The sequence below is a fragment of the Cricetulus griseus genome, unplaced genomic scaffold, assembly GCF_003668045.3.
Source record: "Cricetulus griseus strain 17A/GY unplaced genomic scaffold, alternate assembly CriGri-PICRH-1.0 unplaced_scaffold_24, whole genome shotgun sequence".
NCBI lineage: Eukaryota > Metazoa > Chordata > Mammalia > Rodentia > Cricetidae > Cricetulus > Cricetulus griseus.
In genome coordinates, this window is record NW_023276964.1 from 307,739 (window position 1) to 318,453 (window position 10,715).

Consider the following 10,715-nt stretch of genomic DNA (forward strand, 5'->3'; position numbering starts at 1 on the left):
ATCCCAGCACTTGGGAGGCTGAGATAGGAGATCACTTGAGTTCAGGAATTTTGGGCTGTAGTGCACTATGCTGATCGGATGTCTGCACTAAGTTCAGCATCAATATGGTGACCTCCAGAGAGCAGGCAGCCACCAGGTTGCCTAAGGAGGAGGAGTTCTATTCCATACATTGTTTGTGTTAAATTTCCTTATGTATGATGCTACAGAAAAATCAGCCACACATCGCCTGTGGCATCCATGAATGTCTCAAAATTATGGTCAAGCCTTATGGAAAGATCCACTAACTTACAAATGGCATGGACCAGATCTGTTCCTCATTTGGGGAAAAGGACATGCATGGATTTTAATACTCAGGCCAATAATGCTAGATGGTTGAATAAATGCCTTTTAATCCACGCAGGAGAAGCCCCTGAGAAGCCTTCTAATTCTGCTTAATTTTAGATAAAATGATGCTGTCTTTATGGCTACTTGGGCATTTATCACCTTGATTGTCATTGCCGCTGGAAACCGTTATCAGATCTACAACTACACCTGGATGATCCTCAACCAAGCCAGTGATGCTACCAATGCTTCACAACTATTACCTTATTCTCTCCTTAATTAACCCTATTGTTCAGGCCCCTCATTAAGCCAGCTACTCCCTTATAGAGGACGGTTGGGTCTGCAATTCTTCCACCCCTCCCCTTTATCAGGGAATTGCAGGCATTTAATTCCTACCTTGCCTGTTCTACTGGATTGATTACTTAAAGATTAATACATTCTGGTAAGGCTGTTGCCCCGTCTAATGGTACACGCCCCAGAGGAGCTACTCCCTAGCTGGGAGGAAAGGCCCTGTCACAAGAGAGAGCCCATTACAGCCATCACCTTAGCTGTCCAGCTGGTCTTAGGGGCAGCTGGAGCCGGGACAAGAATAGCTTCCCTACAGCAATATGCACATTTGACTCAATTATCCCAAGCAATAGATAGAGATATAAAGGAATTACAAACACGATTACAAAACTTAAAAGTCTTATTGGTCTCTCTATCTGAGGTGGTGTTGCAAAATAGGATAGGTCTTGAACTGGCCTTTCTTAAAGAAGGTGGCCTCTGTGCAGCTCTTAAAGAGGAATGCTATTTTTATAGAGATAAAAGTGGGTTAATACGAGATAATATAAAAAAATAAAGAAAAATCTGGAGGATAGAAAAAACAAAGGGAGCAACAGTAGTCCTGGTATAAAAATTGGTTTTCAACCTCCCCCTGGCTTTCTATTTCTATTGCTACCGTTCCTCCTGGGACCTCTTATAGGATTATTGCTGCTGATTTCTTTTGGCCTGTGGGCCTTCCAAAGAATAACTCGCTTTATGAAAGGTCAAATAGATTCATCCCTTTCTAAAGATTTTGTCTCCATACAGTATCACCAGATCCAGAACCCAGGTGACGAGCAGTGTGATGAGCTGAGTGAACCAGGCAACCCCTTGGGCCATCAAGAGAGGCTTAATTTTTCTAAACTGTTAAAAGTCTAGTCACAGGCTTTAGAGCCATACTTGCCTTCCCTAGGCATGCAACACTGGTAGCCCCAGGTACAAATGGCCACCTCCATGACAGGCAACATGCTTCGCTCCTAGACTAACCAAAGACATGGGACCCCTGGATGGCGGAATTTTATCACCTGAAGACAGGTAAAGTCAGTGAGGTGGCAAGGTCGAATTAACCTAAAACAGAGATGGTCATGAACAAAGACCCCCTAAGAATGCTACCTGTGACCCGGTCCTCACCTCCCTCCTTTTTTAAGGAAAAAATAAGGGGGAGATGTTAAGGGCCATGGGCACTAAACTATGGGGTTTAAAGCCCATCTTTGTGAGTCTTTTTATGACCTTTAAGTTTGCAGCTTAAAGCCGTCTCTGTGAGCCTCATATAACCTGTAATTGGACAGTTCGGCCACAGGGATCTGCAAATTGCTTCTGTTCCGAGAAAGGGCCTGGGGCTTTCCTGTTTGATGTTCCAGGGATGACCACAAGATGTTCTGGTTGATAAGAATGCTCCGGGCCCAGCATACACCAGATGTTCATTCCTGTTATTCCCCAGCCTACCCAATTTCCTTGGTGCAGGGCTATATAAGCCCACAGTGATCCCCATTAAATCGAGACCTTGACATTGCATAGATGGACTCTGGTCCTTTTTTTGGTGCTACTTGGTCTCCTTCCCTTCTCTTGCCCATGACTCTTTCAGGCAAACCCCTTAGGGACCCTGAATGACTGACCTGCGGGACAGGCCACCAGCCAAAGACGGGTACGGTTCTCCTCTCCTTCAGGGAATCCTAAGACAGAACAAACGTGATGCCATGCGAGAATCCACGATGGACACCCGAGGTTGGTTGAAAGGATCCTCCAAAAACAGGCAGTCATCTGTCCTCATGCAGAAGCACAGGATTCTTTATATTATTTAAGAGAGAGGAATTGTGGTGGACCAAAACCTTTCCACTATGGGATATTTTGAGATCCAGCTTTGGTTTCACTAAACAGGAACACCGGAAAACTCTGGCCCAATATTGTATTATTAATGTCAGTTAGGCTATTATTGTTTACCATGGCCTCAGGGTAATGTGCCTCTTATTTGCATCTCTGTGGACCTAAGAATCTGAATAGATCCGTACCTGGGTGGAGGTGCTATAGGTGTATGAGTAACTTGTGAGGACAGAAGGTTAAAAGTTAGGGCAAGTGTCTAGAGGAGTGATGAGAACAAAGAGAAATGGTTTCCTCGTGGTCATGGCAGGATGGTTAAAACTCCAGAAAAGATGGTTAATAAAGAAATGACTCTAGAGTACAACATGGAACTGAGAGCTCTATGAAGATGACAAGGTTCCTGTGTTTGTTGTTATTCTTCGCTGGGTTACTGGGAGTTTCCCATTCAGGAATAACCTCATGGACTAAGGCTGAGACACACTGGGTCATGACAAGCAGTGTAGGAGATGAAGTTACCTTTAGAAACAAAAATGTTTCTGAAGTTCTGGTATCAGAGCAGTGATAGGACAGATGATGGGGTGATTATTGAGAGATATCCCAAATGATGAAGAAAGGAATCTGGGATCATAGAAAGGCTGAATACTATTTTTTGGAGTACATCTTTGGACCTGTTTGCATGGGATCCATTCAGCACCTTGACATTGATTATGCCATTGTAGAGTGGTTTAGCATGCTTTTCAGTACTCAGACAGAGAGAAATATAGACACACTCAGACAAACAAACACAAACACTCTCTCTCTCTCACACACACACACACACACACACAGAGAGAGAGAGAGAGAGAGAGAGAGAGAGAGAGAGAGAGAGAGAGAGAGAGAGAGAGAGAGGAGAACACATAAAAACAGACAGATAAAAAAGCTCAGTTTAGGTGGATACCACTCCAGAACAAGTACATCTTCAGGTATATACCCAGGATGCAGATGCCAAAACAGAAAAACAGATGACTAGACAGAGAGTGAGACAAGGACTTTGGCTTAGGGTAGGAGGCAAACAAATTGCAAAACAGTTAGAATTAGATACTCCCACCCAGGGTGTAGAGACATACACAGAGAGACAAGACAGAGAGAGATAGAGATACACAGAGACAGAGACAGAGACAGAGACAGTGAATCAAATAGAGAGAGTTAGAGAAGGAAATGACAGACAGAGAAACTGACAGTCCATGGATTAACGTAGGCTTGGATAAGTGCATTATACATCTTGAGGCTGGCTATCAACATACTCATGGATGAAGCTGTCTTTGCCTAATGAACTCAGTGGTGCTGCTGACATCATCTCTTGCACCCAAGTAGATGCAGTCACAAGAACTTTCAGACTAATCTAGGAAATGGAGTTTAAAACTTCCTGAAGAAGCTAACTGTGGAAAACTCACCTTTCATAGTATTGTTATTCCTTTCGTTCTCTTAGTCCATTTATGTACTTCTTAGGGTATTTGATTTTGCTCCACAAAATGGCATTGATCAGTTTTTCTATGGTAAGAGTAGCCGCTAGATTCCCTTAAATATAAGATACACTTCCAATGGGAATGAATGAAGGACCCTTGGTACCTAACATGGAGTCAGCCTTAACTAATCGACAATTGTGGCACAAAAAATGCCCCAGTGGTTAAGACGACAGTGGATTATGAAGGGTGGAGGGAAGAAATTCCCAAAGTCGTAAGTCTGAAACCCACAGGTGATTCAGCGAATAGGGTGGTGGACCTCTTCCTTGGTGGACAGGAAACACACTGTCCTCATAGGTTTTTCAGCATTTGGTCAGCTCCAGAAAATATCCCTGCAATGTCCCACATAACAGAGCCATGGTATGGAGAGAGGTCACAGAGAGAGAGAGCCTCCATGGCTTTCAAAGCTCCAGAGTTGGTCATTTGTTTACATGGAAGGGGAAAGCTCGCTAGAGAGACAGAACCCTCAGCAAGACAGGAATCTTAGAATTTTAGAAATTTAGATTTTCTGAGATGTTTGGAGAGGGTAGGAGGGGCAGATAGGAGAAGAGATGAGCAGGTTCAAAGGAAGATACCAGAGAGAAGATAGCAGGGAGGACTTGGAAGGTGACAGAGAATAATACATTAGGTGTGGGTAGGGATCTGTCTTTTAAAGGATCCTCTAACCCCACCTGCAGACTTAGTACCCATGGATCCCTGGACTGAACAGAGTACTGGCTGAGTGAGTGCACCCTTCCAGGTTTCCACGACAGGAAAGATGCTAAGACCTTCATTCCCACCATCAATTAGTATGGAAATTTGAGGTCTTGCACTTGGGAAAATTGGGAAGATTGATGTCTACTTCTCAAGAGTACTTCTTTTGGAAGAAAGGGCTTAGACCAACATTGGGGGCCCTGAGAATAGTAGGTTACTACCACATCCTGAAATCCCTGCTTGATCCAAGAGTTTGCACCCTGGACCTTAATTTTGACATTGTAGAGAAGTTTATCATGCTCTTCAGTACTCAGGCAGAGAGACATATAGACACACCCACCCACCCCCACAAACACACATACACAAGAGAGAGAGAGATAGAGAGAGAGAGAGAGAGAGAGAGAGAGAGGTAAAAATACATACACATATAAGCTCATTTTAGGTGGAGACCAGTCCAGAAGAAGTATAGCTTCAAGTATTCACCCATGGTACTGAGGCAAAAACAGAGGACTAGACAGATTCTTTGGCTTAGGGTACAAGGCAAACCCATTGCAAAGGATTTGAATTTTAGATTCCCACCCAGGCTTTAGAGACATATACAGAGAGACACAGATAGTGAGAGACAGAGATACACAGAGACAGAAACAGACACAAGACGGAGACAATGATTGCTGGAGAGATAGTGAATGAAATGACTGACAGACACACAGACAGTTCAAGGCTTAATGTAGGCTTGGATAAGTACATTATACATCCAGAGACTGGCTACCAACATACTCATGGAAGCTGCTGTCTCTGCCTAATGAACTCAGTCCTGCTGCTGACATCATCTCTTGCACCCAAGTAGATGCAGTGACATGATCTTTCAATCTAATCTACCAAATGGAATTTTAACCTTCCTGAAGAAGCTAACAACGGAAAACTCACATTTTTCACAATAATGTGATTCCTTTCGTTCTCTTAGTCCATTTATATACCTCTTAGTGTATTTGATATTGCTCCAGAAAATGGCATTCAACAGGTTTCCATGGTAACAATAGTAGATAGATTCCCTCAAACATAATATGTACTTCCAATGTGGGTGGCTGAAGTAGGCTTGGTACCCAACATCTCAGAATAGGGATTCAGCTTCTGAACTCTTTCACAATTGTGAGGTAAGTACCAGACAAGGAAGTGAGGAAGGTGGGAACAATGAGAGCTGAATAGTATTTATATGGAGATAATGTTTGAACCTTTTTGCTTGTGTCCCTTGTGTCCCATTCCTCTCACTTGTACTTACATGAAAATTTTGGGTTTGTCAAAAACATAAAAAGGAGACACATCAGCTGCCTATTTTGATACAAGCAACTTGAATGAAAGCATTCACAAATTTGAAAACAAGGGTAACTACATGACAAGAAAAAGCACCTTAATTTTTCTATTTTAGTGTGGATTAGCATGCTCTTCAATACTCTGACAGAGACAGAAACATACACAGCAAGGAAGACACAGGTAAATAGACAGAAAAAGGATCAGATTTGTTAGAGAAAAACCTGAGCAAGTCCAGAGCTTTGAAAAAGAAGGGTATCTACAAGACAATAAAAATAACCTTATTTGGCCGTTTTAGAATTGTTTAGCATGTTCTTCAACACTCTGACAGAAACAGAAACACACACAGCAAGGAAGACACCTGCAAACAGACCGACAAACATCAAATTTGGTAGGGAACAGTCCTGAGCAAGTCCAGAGCTGCTGCTATTCATCAAGGTTGCAGAAGCAAAGACAGAAGGACAGATAGCATGAGAGATTGTAATTTAGAGAGAGAGAGAGAGAGAGAGAGAGAGAGAGAGAGAGAGAGAGAGAGAGAGAATAATAGGGACAATGTGGGTCGGGATCTTTTTAACAGGGTCCTTTAAAGCTGGTTGCAGACTTAGTCACCATTGTAGCCTGGATTGACATAGGACTGCCCTAATGAGTGCACCAATCCAGGTGCCATGGACAAGCCAAGCTGATGCCTGCATGTTTCATCCCTACTTTCCCTGAATACTGAATGTTGGGGTTTTAGAAATGATAATTTTGGGAATATGGATATCGAGTTCTCAAGATTGCATCCTGCTGAAGTAGGGAATTTACAATCATTGTTTACCTGAGAATGTTGTGGTATCACCAAATCCTGGAATATCTGTTTGTTCCTTTCTTGGACAAGCCAGTAGCACTCACTTGGGTCTCCTAGAACTCAAAATACGACAGCAGTATAGGAGATGAAGTTAAGTTTAGAAACAAAAGTGTTTCTGAATTCCTGGTATCAGAGCAGTGATAGGACAGATGATTAGGTGATTCGTGGAAGATGATGATGAATGGAATCTGAGATGATGGAAACTCTGAATTCTAATTTTCTGGTGTGAGTCTTTAGACCTGTTTTCATGGGTCCTTTTCAGCAACTTGGACCTTAATTTTGCCATTGTAGAGAAGTTTGTCGTGCTCTTGAGTACTCAGGCAGAGAGACAGATAGACACACACACACACACACACACACACACACACACACACACACAGATAGATAGATAGATAGATAGATAGATAGATAGATAGATAGAAATACAGAGAGAGAATAAGATGGCCAAAGTGGATCGGGTTCTGTCTTTAACAGGGCACTTTAAAGCTGCTTTCAGACTTAGTAATCATGGAAGCCTGGATTGCCAGAGGACTGCCTCAGTGAGTTCATCAAGCCAGGTGCCATGGATAATCCAGCCTGATGCCTGCACCTTTCATTCCTACTTTCCCTGGATCCTGAATGTTGAGGTTTGAGAAATGACAGACACACACACACACAGACAGAGAGAGAGAGACAGAGAGAGAGAGACAGAGAGAGAGAGAGAGGGGAACACATACAAACAGACACTAAAAGCTGGAGACCAGTCAAGAAAATGTACAGCTTCAGGTATTCAGGTATTGTGCTGAGGCAAAAAGAGAGGACTAGACAGTAGGAGAAACAGATACTTTGAATTAGGGGAGCAGGAAAACACATTGCAAATCAGTTAAAATTATAGATTACCACCCAGGGTGTAGAGGCATATTCAGAGGGACAGACAGTGAGATACAGGGATAAAACAGAGACAGAGACAGAGACAATGAGTGCTAGAAATAGAGAATGAAATGGCAGACACACACATAGACAGTCCAAGGCTTAATGAAGTCTTGGAAGCTGGCTGACAACATAATCATGGAAGAAGTTGTCTCTGCTGCTGACATCATATTTTGCACCAAAGTAGAAGCAGTCACATGATATTTCAATCTAATCTAAGACATGGAATTTAAACCTTTAAGAAGCTAACCTTGGAAAATTCACCTTTTTCACAGTAATGTGATTCCTTTCGTTCCCTTAGTCTATTTATATACATTTCAGGGTACTTGATTTTGCTCCTCAAAATGGCATTGAACAGGTTTTCCACGGAAACAGAAGCAGCTAGATTCCCTCAAATATAAGATGCACTTCCAATGGGGGTGGCTCAAGGAGGCTTGGTAACTAACATCTCAGAAGACAGAGTCAAGGTCTTAACTCATTGATAGTTGTGGAACAAAAAATATCCGAACCTTTGAGGTAACCCAGGGGTCCTTACAGGGGAGTGAAGAAACTCCCAATGTCGTAAGTGTGACAACCACAGATGATTATCGAATGTGGTGGTGGACCTCTTCTTTGGGAAACACACTGCCTTCTTGGGGTGTTTCAGCATTTGTTCAGCTCCACAAAACATCTCTTTCTTTGTCCATTATGCACAAACTGGGGAATAAGACATTCCTCCTTTAAAGCATTTGAACAGTTTTTCCAAAGAAACAGTAACCAGAAGTATGCCTCAATCATAAAATGTATTTCCCATGGGCTAGGCCGAAGAAGGTTTGGTACTCCTAATCTCAGAACTCAGAGGCAGCTTGAACTCATGGCCAAAGGCAGGACAAAATGCCTGAACATTCAAGTCGACACAGAATACCTATTATTGGAGGGAAGAAACTGCTGAAGGCATGATCCCAAAATTACAAATGATTCAGCGAATGTGGTGTTGGACATCATCCTTTGGATAAACACCTACAGGAATGGATGTCTCACAGTTTGGTCAAGCCGAGAGAATGATCACTACAGATTCCCACCCATCAAAGCCTGGGCATGGTGAGAGGTCACTGAGAGAGAACTTCCATGGCTTTCTCAGCAATAGTGTTGGTCTTTAGTGTACATTGAAGGGGGATGTACCAAATGGAATCTGAACACAAGGCAATTGAAAACCTAACTATGAAATTCCATGAACGAAGGATTTCAGACTGGGTGGGAGAGCCTGAGTTGGGGAAGAGAGGAGAAGAGATAAAGAGGGTCAGAGAAATAGCAAAGAACAGTTAGCCAACAGGAACTTGAAGATGAGAAGGAGAGGGAGAGAGGGAGAGAGAGAGACAGAGAGAGGGAGAGAGAGAAAAAAAGAGAGGGAGAGAGAGAGGTAGAGAGAGAGAGAAAGATGGAGGGGGAGACTAAGAGAGCATAAGTGGGTAGGGATCTGTATTTTAACTGGGTCATTTAAAGCATCCTGCAGACTTAGTAACCCTTAATGCTGGACTGAACAGAGTACTGCCTGAATGAGTGAAACATGCCAGGTGCCTTGGACAGGCAAGCCTGATGCCTTCACCTTTTATTTCTACTTTTGTTGAAAACTGATTGTTGGGTTGTTAGAAATGGCAATTTAGGGAATAAGAATACAGATTTCTCTAGATTGCATGCTACTGAATTAGGGTATTTTTCAGCATTGGGGACCTGAGAATGTTGTGGTACTANCACATCCTGGACTATCTGTTTTTTCCTTTATTGGACAGGTCAGGTAGCACTCACTTGTGTCTCCTTGACATCAGTGGGGGAGTTGAAGTTAAATTTAGAACTGACACTGTGCTTTGATGCTTCAGAGTCAGCTACCAAATTAGGATCTGGAGCAAAGATCACTGGTATCAGATAACTCTAATCAGTGACAAGAAATGGAACCAGAAACATCCCCTGGCCTACCCGGTCCAATTGATGGACCGAGAATTGCCACTAGACCTCACCTTGTCAGATCCCAAAGCAGAAATCAGATCCTGGGTGGGCAGATGGAGGCAGAACTGCCACTTGTCTTTGGCGTGCCAGAGCCCATCCCAGAACTCAGATCCAGAGAAGCCAGATAGATGCAGAATTGCCACTGGGCCTCGATGTGTCAGAAATGCCTCTGATCTTGCACCTTGGCCCAGCAGATTGAGGCAGAAATGAGACTGGGCTTAGGTGTGTCAGAGCCCACCACAGACCTTGGGTCCAGGAAAGGAAGATGGATGCAGAACTGCCACTGGGCCTCGTAGTGTTAGATCCTGGAAATGAACTTGGATCCTGGGCCAGCAGATTTTAGGAGAAATGCAGCGAAGTTTTGGCGTGTTGGAGCCCAAAACATAACTCGGATGCAGGGAAGGCAGATGGATACAGAACTGCCACTGTGCCTCAATGTATCGTATACCGCCTCTGAACTGAGATTCTGGGCCAAATTTTGGATTTGAAACTTCCCCTGGGCCTTTGTGTATGGGAGCCTGCTGCCGAATTGTGATCAGGCACTTTGATCACTGGTGTCAGATGACCCTAATCATTGGTTAAGAATGGAATGGAAACAGCCTCTGCTCTACCTTAGCCAGCAGATGGACACAGAACTGCGACTGGGACTCGTCATTTTGGAGCTCACTGACGAACTCTGATCCTGGGCTGGCAGATGGAGGCAGAACTACCACTTGGCCTCAGCTTGTAGGAGCCTGCCGCAGAACTTGGATCCATAGCACAGATCATTGGTGTCAGATGACTCTAAGCACTGACGACCAATGGAACCAGAAACAGCGGCTAACCTCCTTGGGCCTGCAGATCGACACAAAACTGCCACTTTCATTGGAGTGTTGTATACAGCTGCCGAACTTGGATCCTGGGCCGGCAAGTGGAGGGAGAATTGCCACTGGGCTTTGGAGTTTAGGAGCCCAATGCAGAACTCGAATCCAGGGACGGCAGATAGATGCAGAACTGACATCAGGCTTTGGCATGTCATACACCGCTGCCAA